This window comes from Rana temporaria, chromosome 9, assembly GCF_905171775.1.
Source record: "Rana temporaria chromosome 9, aRanTem1.1, whole genome shotgun sequence".
Taxonomy (NCBI): domain Eukaryota; kingdom Metazoa; phylum Chordata; class Amphibia; order Anura; family Ranidae; genus Rana; species Rana temporaria.
This window is the reverse complement of record NC_053497.1, coordinates 112,167,563-112,184,073: the sequence shown is the minus strand read 5'-3', so window position 1 is coordinate 112,184,073 and position 16,511 is coordinate 112,167,563. Positions and strand designations below refer to the sequence as shown.

General features: G+C 44.9%; 1 protein-coding gene across 8 annotated transcripts in view; it reads left to right on the top strand.

Annotated features, from left to right (window-relative positions):
- Window positions 1–5,107: 5,107 nt before the first annotated feature.
- Window positions 5,108–16,511, top strand: part of CARD9 (caspase recruitment domain family member 9) — a 113,445-nt gene continuing 102,041 nt past the window's right edge. For 2 of the 8 annotated variants that reach the window (XM_040324138.1, XM_040324140.1), the window contains exons 1-3: window positions 5,108–5,202; window positions 5,344–5,400; window positions 7,700–7,926. The gene's annotated coding sequence lies outside the window, so the exon portion shown is untranslated. The remainder of the gene's footprint in view (window positions 5,203–5,343; window positions 5,401–7,699; window positions 7,927–16,511) is intronic. The other 6 variants (XM_040324146.1, XM_040324145.1, XM_040324141.1 and 3 more) reach the window with 5 other exon arrangements.

Here is a 16,511-nt window from a genome sequence, read left to right as displayed (position 1 = left end):
ACAGCTGGTAAAACTACCTATATTATCTATCCACAGTTACATGCTGGTTGGTTCAGGCCCCCCAAAAAATCTGCTGTACCCAATTAAAAAACGGGAACCAGTGGAACTGCACTGTAGGGAATGCGCAGTAGGGAACCGGGCCTTGAAGCCGCAGCGCTTCACTTCCCGATTCCCTTACAGAGGATGGCGGCTACCGCTCGGCTTCTGCGGACGCGCTGGACAGGTAAGTGTTAATTTTTTAAAAGTCGTCAGCTGCTGTATTTGTAGCTGCTGGCTTTTAAAAAATGTTTTTGCAGATGAACCCCCGCTTTAAATACTGTGTGTATGGGGGCGTGGCCTGGACAGCAATGGAGTAGGCTGCCTGTAAAGTGAGCTCCGCTTGCCCAAACTCCTGTAATACCATCCTGCTGGCATCCTGATAAAATTACGCCATCCTCTGTGTCAGGGGACCTGTTTTGCCACCTCTGGTGTTTTTGGGGTCTGCCGGCCGGCTGGAGCGCCGCCTGAGGCTGCCGTCAAGGGATTTCTCGGATCCCTGCATCTCCCCTAATACAGGCCACGGCTTTGGCCTAGTCCCCGGAGTGGTGGCCGTGTTCCGCCCGGCGGCGGCTCTTCGCAAGCTGAACTGATCTGCCGGGTGCTCGGCCCCCTGGAGCGGCATCTGGACTGTCTGCTGCCCCCTCTGCAACACTCCTGCATTATCCCTGTGCCGTGGGACAGGCTGTGGCTGCGGCCTACATCTCGGCGTGGCAGCCATATTGCTACACCTGGCGGAAGCCTCGGGGGATTCTACAGGCCTCCCTGCTTGCCCGAGCTGCATTCTATGTTGGACTGACCTCCGGTCTCCCTGGGGCCCCTTCCAGAATGGCGGCCATCTTGCCACACCCGGCGGAGGCCTGGGTGAGATATACAGGCCTCCCTGTTTGCACTGAAGCACATCTCCTCCCTAAATAGCCTCCGGCCTCCCTGGGGTTGCTGCTGCAGCAGCACATCCACACCCACCCTCTGCTGCGGAGTGGGCCGCGGCGTCGGCCTACCACCTGGAGCGGTGGCTAATCTGCGGCACCCCGCGGGGGCCTCGGTGAGTTCTGCAGAGCTCTCTGGCTGCCCTGGGACACATCTCCTCCTGGGGGCCGCTCCCACAGTATATACGTATCCTAAGTCAGCACGAGGGGCGGACTGCGGCCTGGGACTGACTCTTGGAGTAGCGGCCATCCTGCTCCACTTGGCAGCGGTCAGATCATCCACAGCCGGGAGCGGGAAGAGAACATGTCTCCGCCAAAAAAGACCTCCGAGGCGGTGGACAAGCTGTCGAAGTTTCGCCATCAGGAACAAGAGTCGCAGGCCAAAGATGGCAAAGGTGCGGGCTCCGAGGCAGTTCATCAAGGCGCTGATACAGCCAAGGTTTTGGAGGCCATTGCGACGCTGCAGGGGATGCTCACCGCTAAAATAGTTGAGGTCAAAGTAGACCTCTCCCTCCTGCGCCAGGATCTATCCAAGGTCAAAGACAGGGTCACCGAGGCCGAGACGCGCATTGGAGCGGCAGAGGACATCCTGCATCCCTTGCGCCATACCACGGAGGACCTACAGCGCCAAGTCCACCAGCTGCATGTGCACCAAGATGACATGGAGAACCGATTTGAGGCGCTGCAACCTCTGATTCATCGGTCTACCTGAAAAGGCTGAAGGTACCAACCCTGCTGAATACTTGGAATCCCTCCTGATCCAAAAATTTGGAAGACAGGCCTTTTCTGTAATGTTTGCATTGGAGCGGGCGCATCGCATCCTGGCTAAACCTCGGCCTGCGGGAGCCCCCCCCAGAACCTTTATTGCCAAGTTCCTTAATTTCAGAGACAGATAAAATCCTTAGGATGACCAGAGAGAAAGGCAACATGGCCATAGGCAAGGGCCACGTTGCAGTGTTCCCTGATTTCTCAAATGAGGTCCAACTGAGGCATGCACAGTTCCAGGATGTCAAGCGGCGGCTCAGGGTGGCCCATTTTAAATATGCCATGCTGTTCCCGGCCAGATTGAGGGTGGAGGAGGATGGCAGAGCCCTATTTTTTTGACGACCCGAAAGAGTCTGCGTGCTGGCTGGATCGGCGCGGACGCTCAGATGGATGACTGGTTGCGCGGCCTGTTGCTGCGAGTTCTGTTGCCGAGATCGGATGGTGGCAGGCCCCACCTTTCTTCTATATGTCCCCTCTGCTGCGGGAGGATAGTCTCCCCCCCCTTTGTGTTTTCTCATCATTATTGTTGTTCTCACATGGAATCTCCCCTCAGTTGCTTATCCCCCCCTCACCCTCTATTTCACCTGAGCATTACTTGTCCTGTATGTGGAGGCCCCCCAGATTGGGGGAGGGGGCTCGACGATTAAGTTCGCCTGGGGGAGCAGAGACTCGGTTTGATGAAGCTCCTGGGCGCTCCGCCCTAGGTCGGGAGCTGCTTGGAATACAGGAACGAACACCCTATGCCTCCTAATACCCCTGCAGCATTTCCATGGAGATACCATGAGGCTAACGCCCCAAAAACTTTGGTACACAATGATAACTATGTATGTATCCTTGCAGCGTGAGTATCACTCAGGAAAAGAGACACGTAGGCTATTTTTAGTGCCCTAATTTTGCGCTACACAGTGAATAATCGCCCCCGTTTTGTTTGCAACCCCTACTTTTTCCTTATTATTTTGAAGTTGTCTGTTTACCATTTTCTAAGTACTGTACTTGCTAAAATTGCTGGCTGGAAGCTAATTCACATTAAGGTTGCAAGGGATCGCATGCTTCCACCGAGTTGGGGAGGTGAGAGGCTGGGAGGGAAGGAAAATGCCGGATCTTCGGATCAGAGCATTGGGAATGTTAGCACCGTTGTGCAATTGTTCTTTACTTGGAATGTTTGTAAGCGAGCACTTACCATATATGCACCATGTATGTTTAAATATGTGACGAATAATTCAGCACGTATACTGCTTATAAACTGTATAGTACTTTACATGATGAACCTGAGCCCCTATTTTGGTGGAGATGCTGCCTTGAAGACATGTGCACTCAGACTATACCCCTAGATGTTATGGCTGATGTTAAATTCCTACTATGGAATGCGGGATAAGATCAAACGTACGGCTGTACTGAATTATCTCAATGGTCAGAAGGCAGATATCATCGCCTTGGTGGAAACACATGTCACGGGGCATTTACAAGCAGCCTTGAAGCACCCATGGGTGGGGTGGGCATACCATAGCACTCATACCAACATGTCTAAGGGAGTTACAGTGCTAGTTGCAAAATCCACTCCTTTTGAATTGGTGTCTGTGGTGTCGGATCGGCAGGGTAGAAATCTTTTTATGCATGCCATTGTGGGGGGTGTCCCTATATTGATTCTAGCTAGCTATATCCCCCCTCCCTACAAATCTGATGTGGTGACGGAGGGTCTTGCTTACATAGCACAGTACCCATCGCTGCCAGTGGTGTGGATGGGGGACTTCAACAATACGATGACCCCGCCACAGGACCGCCCAATACAAGCTGACCCCAGACTGGGCGAACCATTACACACTAGACTATGCCGTACGTTGACGGAGTTTGCCCTTATTGATGTCTGGAGACATAATAACCCCACGACCAGAGCGTACACTTGTCATTCAACAAGCCACAACACCATGTCCAGGATAGATTTTATTCTCGTTTTCAGGGCCCTGCTGCCTAAGGTTACGGGCTCTGGGTTTACTCCCAGGATTCTCTCAGACCACTCCCCGTGCTGGCTTATGGTGTCTCTTCGAACTGCCTCTTCAGAGCGGTTGTGGAGACTTAATCCCCATTGGTTGTCGGTCCTTACAGACCATGACGCTTTTGTCAGTCCATGCTTAGTACGTTTTACCATCTCATTTGGAGCTGTCCAAATATCCAGACATACTGGACACAGGTTATTCGCTTTTTGCATGATAACATGGGATCCCCTGTGGTACTTGACCCTAAGTTGTGTATTCTGGGATTACTGCCTGATGTAGAGGTTGATAAATATAATACAATTTTCCTTTTTGAAACACTATTTTTAGCACGAAAGGTGATCGCCCAGAGATGGATGTAGGATTTGCCCCCCACTCTACAGATGTGGAAAAAGGCTGTTAATGACACTTTGCCATTTAAAAATCTGATTTACACACACAGGGGGTCCACACACAAATATTCCAAAGTATGGAACAGGTGGCTAGAGGATGGAGAAACATGTGTCTGATTCTGCCTCACTAGGAGGGTGTTCTACATCAGAAGACTCCATTGTCCTTATGAACAAGTGAATGTATATCTGGGGGTGTATGAGTGAACAAAAAACTCTATGCATATTACCATATGAAACTGTACTTTTATTGACAAATGTACTTGACTGTCCTGTAATATGTGCTTTGTCTTAATAAAGTTGTTTTTTCCAAGTAAAGAAAAATACTGTATGTATAAAGATGAGTGTTTTACCTGCCAAATCACTTGCCTTTTTGTCCATCCACTCCTGAGATTTACACAGCTCTGCCTAGCGGGGATGGGCACTCCGTTTTTCCTCTGCTGCAGTTTTTGGGGCTCCTGTCTACTCCTACCCTGTGACCGAACCGTTAGGAGAAGCAGTAGACTGATGAGGTCTTTCTGCTCTCTCCATCAGCCTGGCTTTTTGCACTATAATGTACCCAACATGTTGCTGCTTCCTCCTTCACACTGTGTTTTGCTCTGCAGACTGCACAGTGGGTGGCAAGATTCTATCAGATCAAATTTGGGTACTTTTGCTGCTTCTATTTAAAATGTGTATTTATGTATTAATCATTACAGAGCTTAATTAATGTGTGCATTTTATATCTGCCTAAAGTTTACCTTTTTAATATTTCAGTTTAGGCACAAATTCAAGAGCATGTACAGAAGGAATTTCTGTAGAAATGATTAAAAAAAAGAAAAACCTACCGTGTTTTTTTTTTTTTTTTTTTTTTCTTGAGAATGTTTTTTTGGTAACCTGGAATCGGTGACGTGTCAATATAGATTTTGCTGTGCATTAGTCACCTGTAAAATCATCAAATGATTGGTAGTTCTGTAAATATTACCCAATTGCTTAGCCAATCCACAATTCTCTGCTCACACAGCAGCTGGTAATTGTTTTGTAACTTCGAGGACATAAAAACGAACCGCTGAAACAAAAGGGAAGAAGACTGAGGAGGAAGCTCTGCTTTTGGTAGACCTCTTTCATATCTTGTGTTGCTGATGTGATGTGCTAATACTGTCGTTTATACTGACGTATACTGGCTTAAAGAAAAGTTAGTCTTTGACGTTTGTATTTTTTTATTTTATTTTTTGCTGTTGGTTTGTTTTAAAGGTACCTGATGATGATTATGATGACGATGATGGACCTGGAATGATCCATTTTGTAAATGTAAGTTGGTACTTTATAAACCTTGTTTTTGTGAATAAATTGTAATTCTATCTGTACAATGTAGACAGCCATGTTTGTTAAATACAGTATACAGACTGCCCTTCTTAGTGCTGCACAGTGATTATCAGGGCATTTTTTTCAGGGGGAACTTGGGGGAACTGAGTTCCACCACCTCTGGCTCAGACCCTTTGGTGCCTGCTCACCACAATCACTTGTAAACACAGAAGTCTGGTTTCTGTGTGTACAAGTCATAGCTCTGCACTCTGTGTGTAACCCCCTGAACTCTGCACTCTATATGCAATGCAGTCCTGATATTTAATGCCCCTTTAAGACCCTTCTACTGTTTGTGAAATCTAAACAGGGTCGTGGTTGAGTTCCTGCACCTATTTTCTGAGAAAAAAAGCTCTGGTGATTATATTTTAGGCCTGATTCTCACCTATGCAGTTTGCATATTCCAGGTGCATTTTGTGTTTTTCAAAACACATTTTTGATCCATTGAAGTCTATGGAATCAAAAAACCTGAAAAAAAGTCCCAGACCCATTCCATAAAATGCACAGATGGAAACCATGTTAAATGGACTGGAGTGTGTTTATGCAAAACTGAAAATGCACGAAAAAATGCATAGTTGTGAACCTGGCCTTACTGTTCTTCACTCGGCAAAACTCTTTTACATAGGTCTGTCTGACTGAAAGTTTCTGTTTAAGGTTAGGTTTTCACATGTGTGGGTCCCTCCATGCTGCGTTTTGCATGGGCACAGCAGCTCATTCATTTAAATGTGCTGCTGTACCTGCGGGAAACAGGGGGAAGGTTTTTGACCCTTTTTTCAAAATGCTGTTGCATGGAACCGCATGGTTCATTTTGTGCACCCGAAAACACACTGCATTTTTCTATGCGTGGGATACCATTAAGAATTAATCTGCATTTTGCCTGTGGGTTGCACGCATTCCCTATCGCACATATGTGTACATTTAAACAATGTAACATACTGAATACACTGGGGGTTATTTACGAAAGGCAAATCCACTTTGCACTGAAAGTGCACTTGGAAGTGCAGTCGCTGTAGATCTGAGGGGGACATGCAAGGAAAATAAAAAAACAGCATTTTAGCTTGCACATGATTGGATAATAAAATCAGCAGAACTTCACCTCATTTCACATCTACCCCTCAGATTTACAGCGACTGCACTTCCAAGTGCAATTTCAAGTGCACTTTGCACTTGTAGTGCAAAGTGGATTTGACTTTTGTAAATAACCCCTACGGTGATTATTTTGGTTGTAGCCCCTTCAAATAAGCAAAAAAGCCCTTGTGCATATATTATTTATATGCTTGTAAAAGCACCTTTATGTTAGCCTGTTTGACCATGCACGTATAGGCATTTACAGGCAGGAAAAAAAAGCTCCAGAGGCGCATTCTCAAAGGAGCTTTTACCCAGAAAAAAACATGCGTAAATGCATCTAAACACACACACGGTATGCCTGTAAATTTATTCTAATGGCCAGAATAAATTATTATTATGCCCAGTAGAATGCATTTACATTCAAACTCCAAACGCACATAGATATTCTAACATTAAAGGCGTTATTTTTCTGCCACATTCTCCCTGTAAAAAAAAAAAAATTCTGCTTATGTTCATAAGCCTGTAAACATGAGGCCTAAATTGTAAGCTCTGCAGTCCAATCTCCCAACTGTAGCTGGAAGTGGCAGGGCTACATAGATCCCCTATAAAACACTACTATCATTTGTAACCTTTACTTAAAGTGGAGTTTCCATCCCAAAAATGTTTTCATTATTGTGCTCATTAGACCTAAAAAAAGAAAAAAAAATTGTCCCACGAAATCTGCCTTCGGAATCACCTAGGATTCTGACATCTCCCTCAGCTCCTCAGCACGCTAATGCTCCTGGGAAATGTGTGTCATTTCCCAGGATGCCGTGCACTTCCCCATTATAACTCCCCATCCAAGACTTCCAGAAAGTGCTTGTGGGCTTCACAATGCCCACAAGCAAAATGACAATGGTGTGGACATAGTTTTATATACTATCTTTTTTGAATAACTATGCAGAGCGGCGGCGGATTGTAAAAAAATAAGTGACCGGATTTATATTATAAAAACGCATGATGAAAGGACATGCATTTAAAAAATGCTAATTGTGGTTGGAACCCCGCTTTAAGTCAGACACAGCACAGAGTGCCTTTACTGTACCTTTTACTCATATCATTATTATTTTTTACTGTGTGAAATGCCAGACAGCATATCATTATCCTGCAAAGCATTAGTTGTATTGGTTTTGCCATCCAGGTGTGTCTACCTTTTATGCCGTCCTTTTCACGTGACTCTCAGGAACTGGGTTGACACTCTTGCACTGTGGAATGCGCAGGAGGAAGTATCCCACAGACAGGCAACTCCTCCCAGCACCCAATCTGTGCTCAGTCTGACACCCTCTCCTCGTGTCTCCCTGGAACACTCACATGGCACTGGAAAAGACCACTGGACCCTAATACTGGACCCCAAATACCTACAGTAAGGTCAGTGCATTTTTTATCCCTAATGCTTATTGTGTTTGTAAATTTTGTCATTTTGACGAAGAGCTGCACTTTTTTGAAGCACTCTCTTTGTTTACTTTTTGAGTAGAGTCAGCAATCTTGAGAATTTAAGTTGTCCAACAACTACAGTTAGCAGCCTGTTCTGCTAGCTTTTGTTTTGCAATTTCTTCACAACCTGGAATGTGGTACTTTCTCTTTTTAGGCACAGATTTAAACACGGAATCTTGTTCAGTCTGATATTGGAGCTTTCGCCATACTGCTTCTCCAGTCTCATCATGTAAATTGGGGGGTGAACAAATATTTGCTAGAGCCCAAAAGAAGTAAATTGCAGAATTTGTTTTATAAAGGCTTGGCTTGATATGTGATGGAATAGTATGGGAGAGATTCACTCTTATTCAATCTGTTGATTTGCCAATTATCTTTGGCACTATTAGTCCCTTATCAGGGATAAAACATAAATCATAAAATACATCTCTCTCTCTCTCTCTCTCTCTCTCTCTCTCTCTCTCTCTCTCTCTCTCTCTCTCTCCCCCTCCCTCCCTCTCTCTCTCTCTCTCTCTCTCCCCTCTCTCTCTCTCCCCTCTCTCTCTCCCCTCTCTCTCTCTCCCCTCTCTCTCTCCCCTCTCTCTCTCTCTCTCTCTCTCTCTCTCCCTCTCTCTCCCTCTCTCTCCCTCTCTCTCCCTCTCTCTCTCTCTCTCTCTCTCTCTCTCTCTCTCTTCTTCTCTCTTCTCTCTTCTTATCTCTTCTTATCTCTCTCTTCTCTCTTCTTATCTCTCTCTTCTCCTCTCTCTCTCTTTCTTCTCCTCTCTCTCTCTTTCTTTTTCTTCTCCTCTCTCTTCTCCTCTCTCTTCTCCTCTCTCTTCTCCTCTCTCTCTCTTTCTTCTCCTCTCTCTTCTCCTCTCTTCTCCTCTCTCTCTCTTTCTTCTCCTCTCTCTCTCTTTCTTCTCCTCTCTCTCTCTTTCTTCTCCTCTCTCTCTCTTTCTTCTCCTCTCTCTTCTCTCTTTCTTCTCCTCTCTCTTCTCCTCTCTTCTTATCTCTCTCTTCTCTCTTCTTATCTCTCTCTTCTCCTCTCTCTCTCTTTCTTCTCCTCTCTCTCTCTCTCTTCTCCTCTCTCTCTCTTTCTTCTCCTCTCTCTCTCTTTCTTCTCCTCTCTCTCTCTTTCTTCTCCTCTCTCTCTCTTTCTTCTCCCCTCTCTCTCTCTCTCTCTCTCTCTCTCTCTCTCTCTCTCTCTTCTTCTCTCGCTCTCCCCCTCTCTCTCTCCCCCTCTCTCTCTCCCCCTCTCTCTCTCTCTCTCTCTTTCTCTCTTATCTGTCCTGGCCTAAGATGTTATTTCAAACAGAATTACAGCCAACTTTCATATTTCATATCTGAACTTAAAATAGACCAACTTTATCAGGGCTTGTACCTAAAACAAGTCATGGCAAACATACTGTTCAGACTTCAAAAATGTTGTATGCTTCCTAAGCAACAAATAGATACAATTGTGACTAAATGTATTTAAAATTAAGCTGATGACTAACCAGTCTACCCAAAGGCTTAACTTCTCTGTCAGGTTTTTATTGCTTTGCAATAGTGATAATAATACATCCAACTTACCTACTTACCACCATTGTAAATTATACAGCAATTAGTCTGTACTCAAAAAATGTAATGTAAGGACATCTTTGTACAATCAACTTTAGATTTACACAAACCTACCTAATATATCCAATCGTTTTTTTTTTTTTTATCCAATCGGATTCTTATTATTATACAGAATTTTTATAGTGCCAACAGTTTGCGTAGTGCTTTACAACATGGGCAGACAGTACAGCTCGTTCCAAAAGACATAGTTATTGCTAGATCTTAAGGAGATTGTGCAATCAGATTGTAACATGTGTGGTAATACTTCAGCAGGAACCGGCAGAGATTTTAACTATTAAAGGGCAGGCTGAATGTACCAATCCCTTGGTTGCAGGAAAGAAATTTGCTCTGTGTATGCCCAACCTAAAGCTGGCCATATATGGATTACAGTTTGGCTGGCTCCTGGTGAACTGGCTGAATTTCGATCCATCTATTGCAGTTCCTGTTAACAAGAAAACGACCTAGTGATTGACCTGTCATGCATGGTCCTGCCAAGGGCTGGAGCTACCACTAGGCAAACTAGGCAGCTGCCTAGGGCACAGTCATGGCTGCTGGTTTTCCTTGCTGACCATAGTTTGCGGCACCAGCCACAGAAGGGGCCTTCCCCTCTCTCCCTGCTCCAAACATGATTTATAAATGAATATATAAACGTATAAATAAATTAATTTTAAATGTATTTAAAAATGCGCTGAATTTTTTTTTTTTTTTTTTTTTTTGAGGGGTGCAAGTAGCTAGTCTAGCACTGACCCTGGTCCTGCGAAAACAATTTTCATTCTAGTGGAGGAGTGCAACTGTCAGAATACAAAGACACTGTAGAGAAAATTCCCGCATCCACATTGAATGTGCATCGGGTCAATTTTATTTGTTTAACCCGCTGGCTATATGAAAAATACCTACCCATATATGGCCTGCTTAAAGCGATACTAAAGTCTAATTTTTTTAGTTAAAACCAACAAACTTGTTATAGTTGCATGCCCTGTGGTTTTGCACATAGCAGCCCAGATCCTCCTCTTCTGACCCCTCCCTCCTGTTGAGTGCTCCCACAGTATTCGGCTTGCTTTGGGGGGCACCCGAGCCACTGCTCCCTGTGTCCATTCAGACACGGTGCCGCGGCCCGTTCCCATCCCCTTTTTATCTATTAAGAAGTCCCAAGCAGCCGAGACATTTCTGCAACATCGCTGGATCTAGATGGACCTCCAATAACTATTGGGGGGGGGGGGGCTGCTGCACAGTTTTTTTATCTTGAAGCATAGATTGCATTAAGATGAAAAACCTTTTGCCTTTACAACTCCTTTTAAGAGTGATTTATAATTGGATAGGAATTTTAGTTTCAAGTACAAAGTTGGTAAAACATAATGTCTTTATTGCTATTCCTCTAAAAGCAATTCTGCATGTGAACATCCAAATATACATACCAAAAATATATACACTCCTGAACCCACCACAGACAAAGTAAAGTCCATGAATATAACCCAATGGGTGTTGTACAGTAAATGCCACTTTAACACTTTAACTGCTTCCCGACCAGTCGCCACAGTTATACTGCAGCAAACTGGCTTGGCTGCGCGAATCGCCATAGGTGTACGTCGGGCTCCTTCATGGCTTCCTGTGGGTGTGCGTGCTGAATGGCCAGCGGGAGAGCCAATCAGCGGGTCCGGTGGACTCTGTCCGCCGTCCACGATCGTTCCCTGCAGAGACAGAACTGGGATCTGCCAAAGTAAACAAGGTAGATCTCCGTTCTGTCAGGAGATCATACAAAGATCTTGTCTTTCTACAATGCAGGAAGATGGATCTGTGTATTATCCCAGGCAGCCCATCCCCCATACAGTTAATAAACACACCCAGGGAACACAGTTAACCCTTTGATCGCCCTTGATAACCACTTCCCTGCCAGTGTCATTAGTACAATGTCGGTGCATATATTTAGCACTGATCACTGTTATGTCGCTGGTTCCCAAAAAATTGGCAAAAATGTCAGTTAGGTGTCCTATCTGTCCGCTGCAATGTCACAGTCCCACTAAAAATCGTTGATCACTGCCATTACTAGTAACAAAAAAAAAATTGTGTAAATCTATCCCCTATTTTGTAAACACTATAACTTTTGCGCAAACCAATCAATATATGCTCATTGTTTTTTTTGTACCAAAAATATGTAACAGACAGAATACATATTGGCCTAAATTGATGAAGAAATTCGATTTTTTTTATTCATTTCTTTTTTTTTGGTATGTTTTATAGCAGAAAATAAAAAAAAATATTAATTTGTTTCAAAATTGTCAGTATTTTTTTGTTTATAGCACAAAAAATAAAAACATCAGAGGTGATCAAATACCACCAAAATAAAGCTCTATTTGTGGGGAAAAAAAGGATATTGATTTTGTTTGGGTACAGTGTCGCACGACCACGCAATTGCCAGCTAAAATAATGCAGTGCCGTATCGCAAAAAATGGCCTGGTAATTGAGGGGATATATCCTTCCGGTCTTTAAGTGGTTAAAGTACTAAATGTTCTAATGCTAGCTATATACAGTATGTTTGTTTTCAGACAGCCAGCACCTGTGGCTGTCTTGAGTACCCAAAGAGTGACTGCATTTTTCAGTTGAAGTTTATGGTGCTGGTTGGTGCCAACAGGGCCACCAACTACAAAAATGTCATCCAATTCAGCAGTTGACTAAAATCCGAGTTGTGTATGGCATGCTTAACCACTTCCCGACCGCCCACTGTATATGTACGTCCTGTTTTTAAAGATGGATATCTCTAACGGCAGCAGCTGCTGCCACAACTGAGGTATCCATCTTTACAGTGGGCGGCCGTGTAAATGATAACGGCGGTCTCCGTGGCGGATTCGCAACGAGATTGCCGTTATCGGTGGCGGGAGAGGGCCCCTCCCGCCGCTCTTCCGCGCCCTCCGCCGCTTACCGGAGCCGTCGGTAGCGGCGGAGGAGATCGGATGCTGCCGGCTGGTGTGTGAGGACTCGACTGAGGGCAAGATGGCCCCCACCCGTCCTCATAGCTTTGCTGGGCGCCCAGCCTCTTAAAGACAATTTTTTTGTTGTAATTTTTTTAAATGACAATTTTTTTTTTTTTATTGCATTTAAGTCTAAATATGAGATCTGAGGTCTTTTTGACCCCAGATCTCATATTTAAGAGGACCTGTCATGCTTTTTTCTATTACAAGGGATGTTTACATTCCTTGTAATAGGAATAAAAGTGATACATTTTTTTTTTATTATTTCAGTGTAAAAAATTATAAAATCAATAATAATAAATAAGAAAACAAAAAATAAATATTTTAAAGCGCCCCGTCCCGACGAGCTCGCACGCAGAAGCGAACGCATACGCGAGTAGCGCCCGCATATGAAAACGGTGTTCAAACCACACAAGTGAGGTATCGCCACGATCGTTAGAGCGAGAGCAATAATTCTAGCCCTAGACCTACTCTGTAGCTCAAAAAAAGCTAAAAAAATGCAACCTATAGAATTTTTTTAAACGTCGCCTATCGAGATGGGTAAAAGTTTGACGCCATGCCACGAGCGGGCGCAATTTTTAAGTGTGACATGTTGGGTATCATTTTACTCGGCGTAACATTATCTTTCACAATATATAAAAAAATTGGGCCAAATTTATTGTTGTCTTATTTTTTAATTCAAAAAAGTGAATTTTTTCCAAAAAAAGTGCGCTTGTAAGACCGCTGCGCAAATACGGTGTGACAAAAAGTATTGCAATGACCGCCATTTTATTCTCTAGGGTGTTAGAAAAAAATATATATATAATTTTTGGGGGTTTTAAGTAATTTTCTAGCAAAAAAAACTGTTTTAGTCTTGTAAATGCCGAATCTGAAAAACACCTTCGGTCTGGAAGTGGTTAAAGTGGTTGTAAAGTCAGAAGGCTTTTTATCTTGATGCATTCTATACAGGGCCGGCCCTACCATGGGACCCAGGTGGCGATTTGAGAGGCGTGGCTTGGGCTGCTCTTTAATTAGGTGGTCGCCTTGCCTCGCGGCCACCTAATTGAGGAGCCACCTCCTGGGGTCGGGAGCAGAGCTCCCTGCTCTAAAGCCTCCTCTGAAGGGTAATAAATTGACCCCAGGAGGATTTTTATTTCCAGCAGTTGTGTGTCATTTAGTTTGCAGCATGTTACAGCATTTCCTTCTTGGACCCAGGTAGCACAATGTCTTGGGCCAACCCTGATTCTATGCATTAAGATAAAAAGCCTTCTGTGTGCAGAAGCCCCTGTAATACTTACCTGAGCCCATCTCGATCTAGCGATGTTGCCGGATTGTCTCGACTGCCCAGGACTCTCCCTCCTCATTGGCTGAGATGGCAATGCGGCGCCGTTGGCTCCTGCTGCTGTCAATCAGTCAAGGAACCAATGAGGAGAGAGAGGGGCAGGGCTGAACCATGGCTCCATGTCTGAATGGACACACAGAGAAGCGACTCTGCTTGGGTGCCCCCATAGCAAGCTGCTTTCTGTGCGTGTACTCAACAGGAGGGAGGGGCCAGGAGCACCGACGAGGGACCTGAGAAAAGGAAGATCTGGGCTGCTCTGCGTAGTGGTTTTGCACAGAACAGGCAAGTATACAAATATAAAAAATAGACTGTAGCATCACTTTAACCACTTAATCACTGCCTTATAGAGAATATACGTCTACAAGGCGGTCGCTTAACTCTGGGAGGACGTCCATGGACGTCCTCCCAGAATCGCGTGGCCCCTGGGGCGCGCACACGGGAGTGTCAGTGACCGCTGGGTCCAGAGGACCCGGCGCATCACGGATCACGGTAAATTGCCGCTGATGACGGAGCAATCACATGTAAACAAACCGGCGTCATTTGATGATGCCGGTTCCTCCCTCCTCTCTCTGTACCAATCGGTACAGTGTGAGCGCGGGTGTCAGCAGCGCTGTGGGCTGGATCTGTGACTATTGCAGTCACAGATCCAGCCATCCCTGCTCAGCCATCCCTGCTCAGCCATTTCTGCGCAATACTCTGCAATACCCCTACCCCTGCGCAATACTCTGCAAAACCCCTACCCCCTGCGCAATACTCTGCAATACCCCTACCCCCTGCGCAATGCTCTGCAATACCCCTACCCCCTGCGCAATGCTCTGCAATACCCCTACCCCCTGCGCAATGCTCTGCAATACCCCTACCCCCTGCGCAATGCTCTGCAATACCCCTACCCCCTGCGCAATGCTCTGCAATACCCCCTGCATAATACTCTGCAATACCCCCCGCGCAATACTCTGCAATACCCCCTGTGCAATACTCTGCAATACCCCCTGTGCAATACCCCTCTCAGTACTCTGCAATACCCCCGCGCAATACTCTGCAATACCCCCGCGCAATACTCTGCAATACCCCCACGCAATACTCTGCAAAACCCCCGCGCAATACTCTGCAATACCCCCGCGCAATACTCTGCAATACCCCCGCGCAATACTCTGCAATACCCCCGCGCAATACTCTGCAATACCCCCCGCGCAATACTCTGCAATACCCCCGCACAATACTCTACAATATCCGGAAAGTTCTCTGGAAAACAAAATGCGTTTTAACCACTTCCTGGCCGTAATATGACGTCCTTGACTTTGTGCAGGGATATCTGAATGATGGGTGCAGCTACAGGCATCATTCACATATCATCTTTTTCACCCGGCGATTCCCTACACCGTAAGAACAATAATGGCGGCTGTTCCGCTTCTTGATCGTTCTTACGGGAGGCGAAATGGGACGTCCCCCCCTCCCTTCGCCCTCCAGTGCTTCTTCCGACTCACCGCTACGATCGAAGCCAGGATCGCTTTTTTTTTTTTCTTTCAGGCTTTCCAGCCTAGAGGTGAGATGTGGGGTCTTATTGACCCCATATCTCACTGTAAAGAGTACCTGTCATGCTATATTCCTATTACAAGGGATGTTTACATTCCTTGTAATAGGAATAAAAGTGATCAAAACATTTATTTTTGGGAAAAAATGTGTCAAACTAAAATAAAGTAAAATGAACAATAAAAAAAAAAAAAAAAAATGTAAAGCGCCCCTGTTCCTGTGTGCTCGTATACAGAAGCGACCGCACACGTAAGTCCCGCCCACATATGAAAACGGTGTTCAAACCACACATGTGAGGTATCGCTGCGAACGTTAGAGCGAGAGCAATAATTTTGGCCCTAGACCTCTTCTCCAACTAAAAAGATGTAACCAGTAAAAATATTTAAAGCGTCACCTGAAGGGTGACATGTTGGGTATCTATTTACTCTGCGTAATTTCATCTTTGATATTATGCAAAAACATTGGGCTAACTTTAATTTTTTTTTAAAAGCCCAAAAAAACGCGCTCGAAAAATTGCTGTGCAAATACCGTGCGCGATAAAAAGTTGCAACAACCGCCATTGTATTCTCTAGGGTCTTTGCTAAAAAAGCATATATAATGTTTTGGGGTTCTATGTAATTTTCTAGCAAATAAATTATTATTTTTACATGTAGGAGAGAAATGTCAGAATTGGTCTGGGTGTTCCATAACGCCTGATGGTGCTCCCTGCATGTTGGGCCTCTGTATGTGTTCACGCTGTGTAAAAGTCTCACACATGTGGTATCGCCATACTCGGGAGGAATAGCAGAATGTGTTTTGGGGTGTAATTTGTGCTATGCATATGCTGTGTGTGAGAAATAACCTGCTAATATGAAAATTTTGTGGGAAAAAAAAAATCTTGATTTTGCAAAGAATTGTGGGAAAAAATGACGACTTCATAAAACTCACAATGCCTCTTTCTAAATACCTTGGAATGTCTTCTTTCCAAAAAGGGGTCATTTGGGGGGTATTTGTACTTTTCTGGCATGTTAGGGTCTCAAGAAATGAGATAGGCCGTCAATTTTCAGATATTGGCACCATAGTTGTAGACCCTATAACTTTCACCCAGACTAAATAATATCCAATTTTTTTTCTTTTTTTTACCAAAG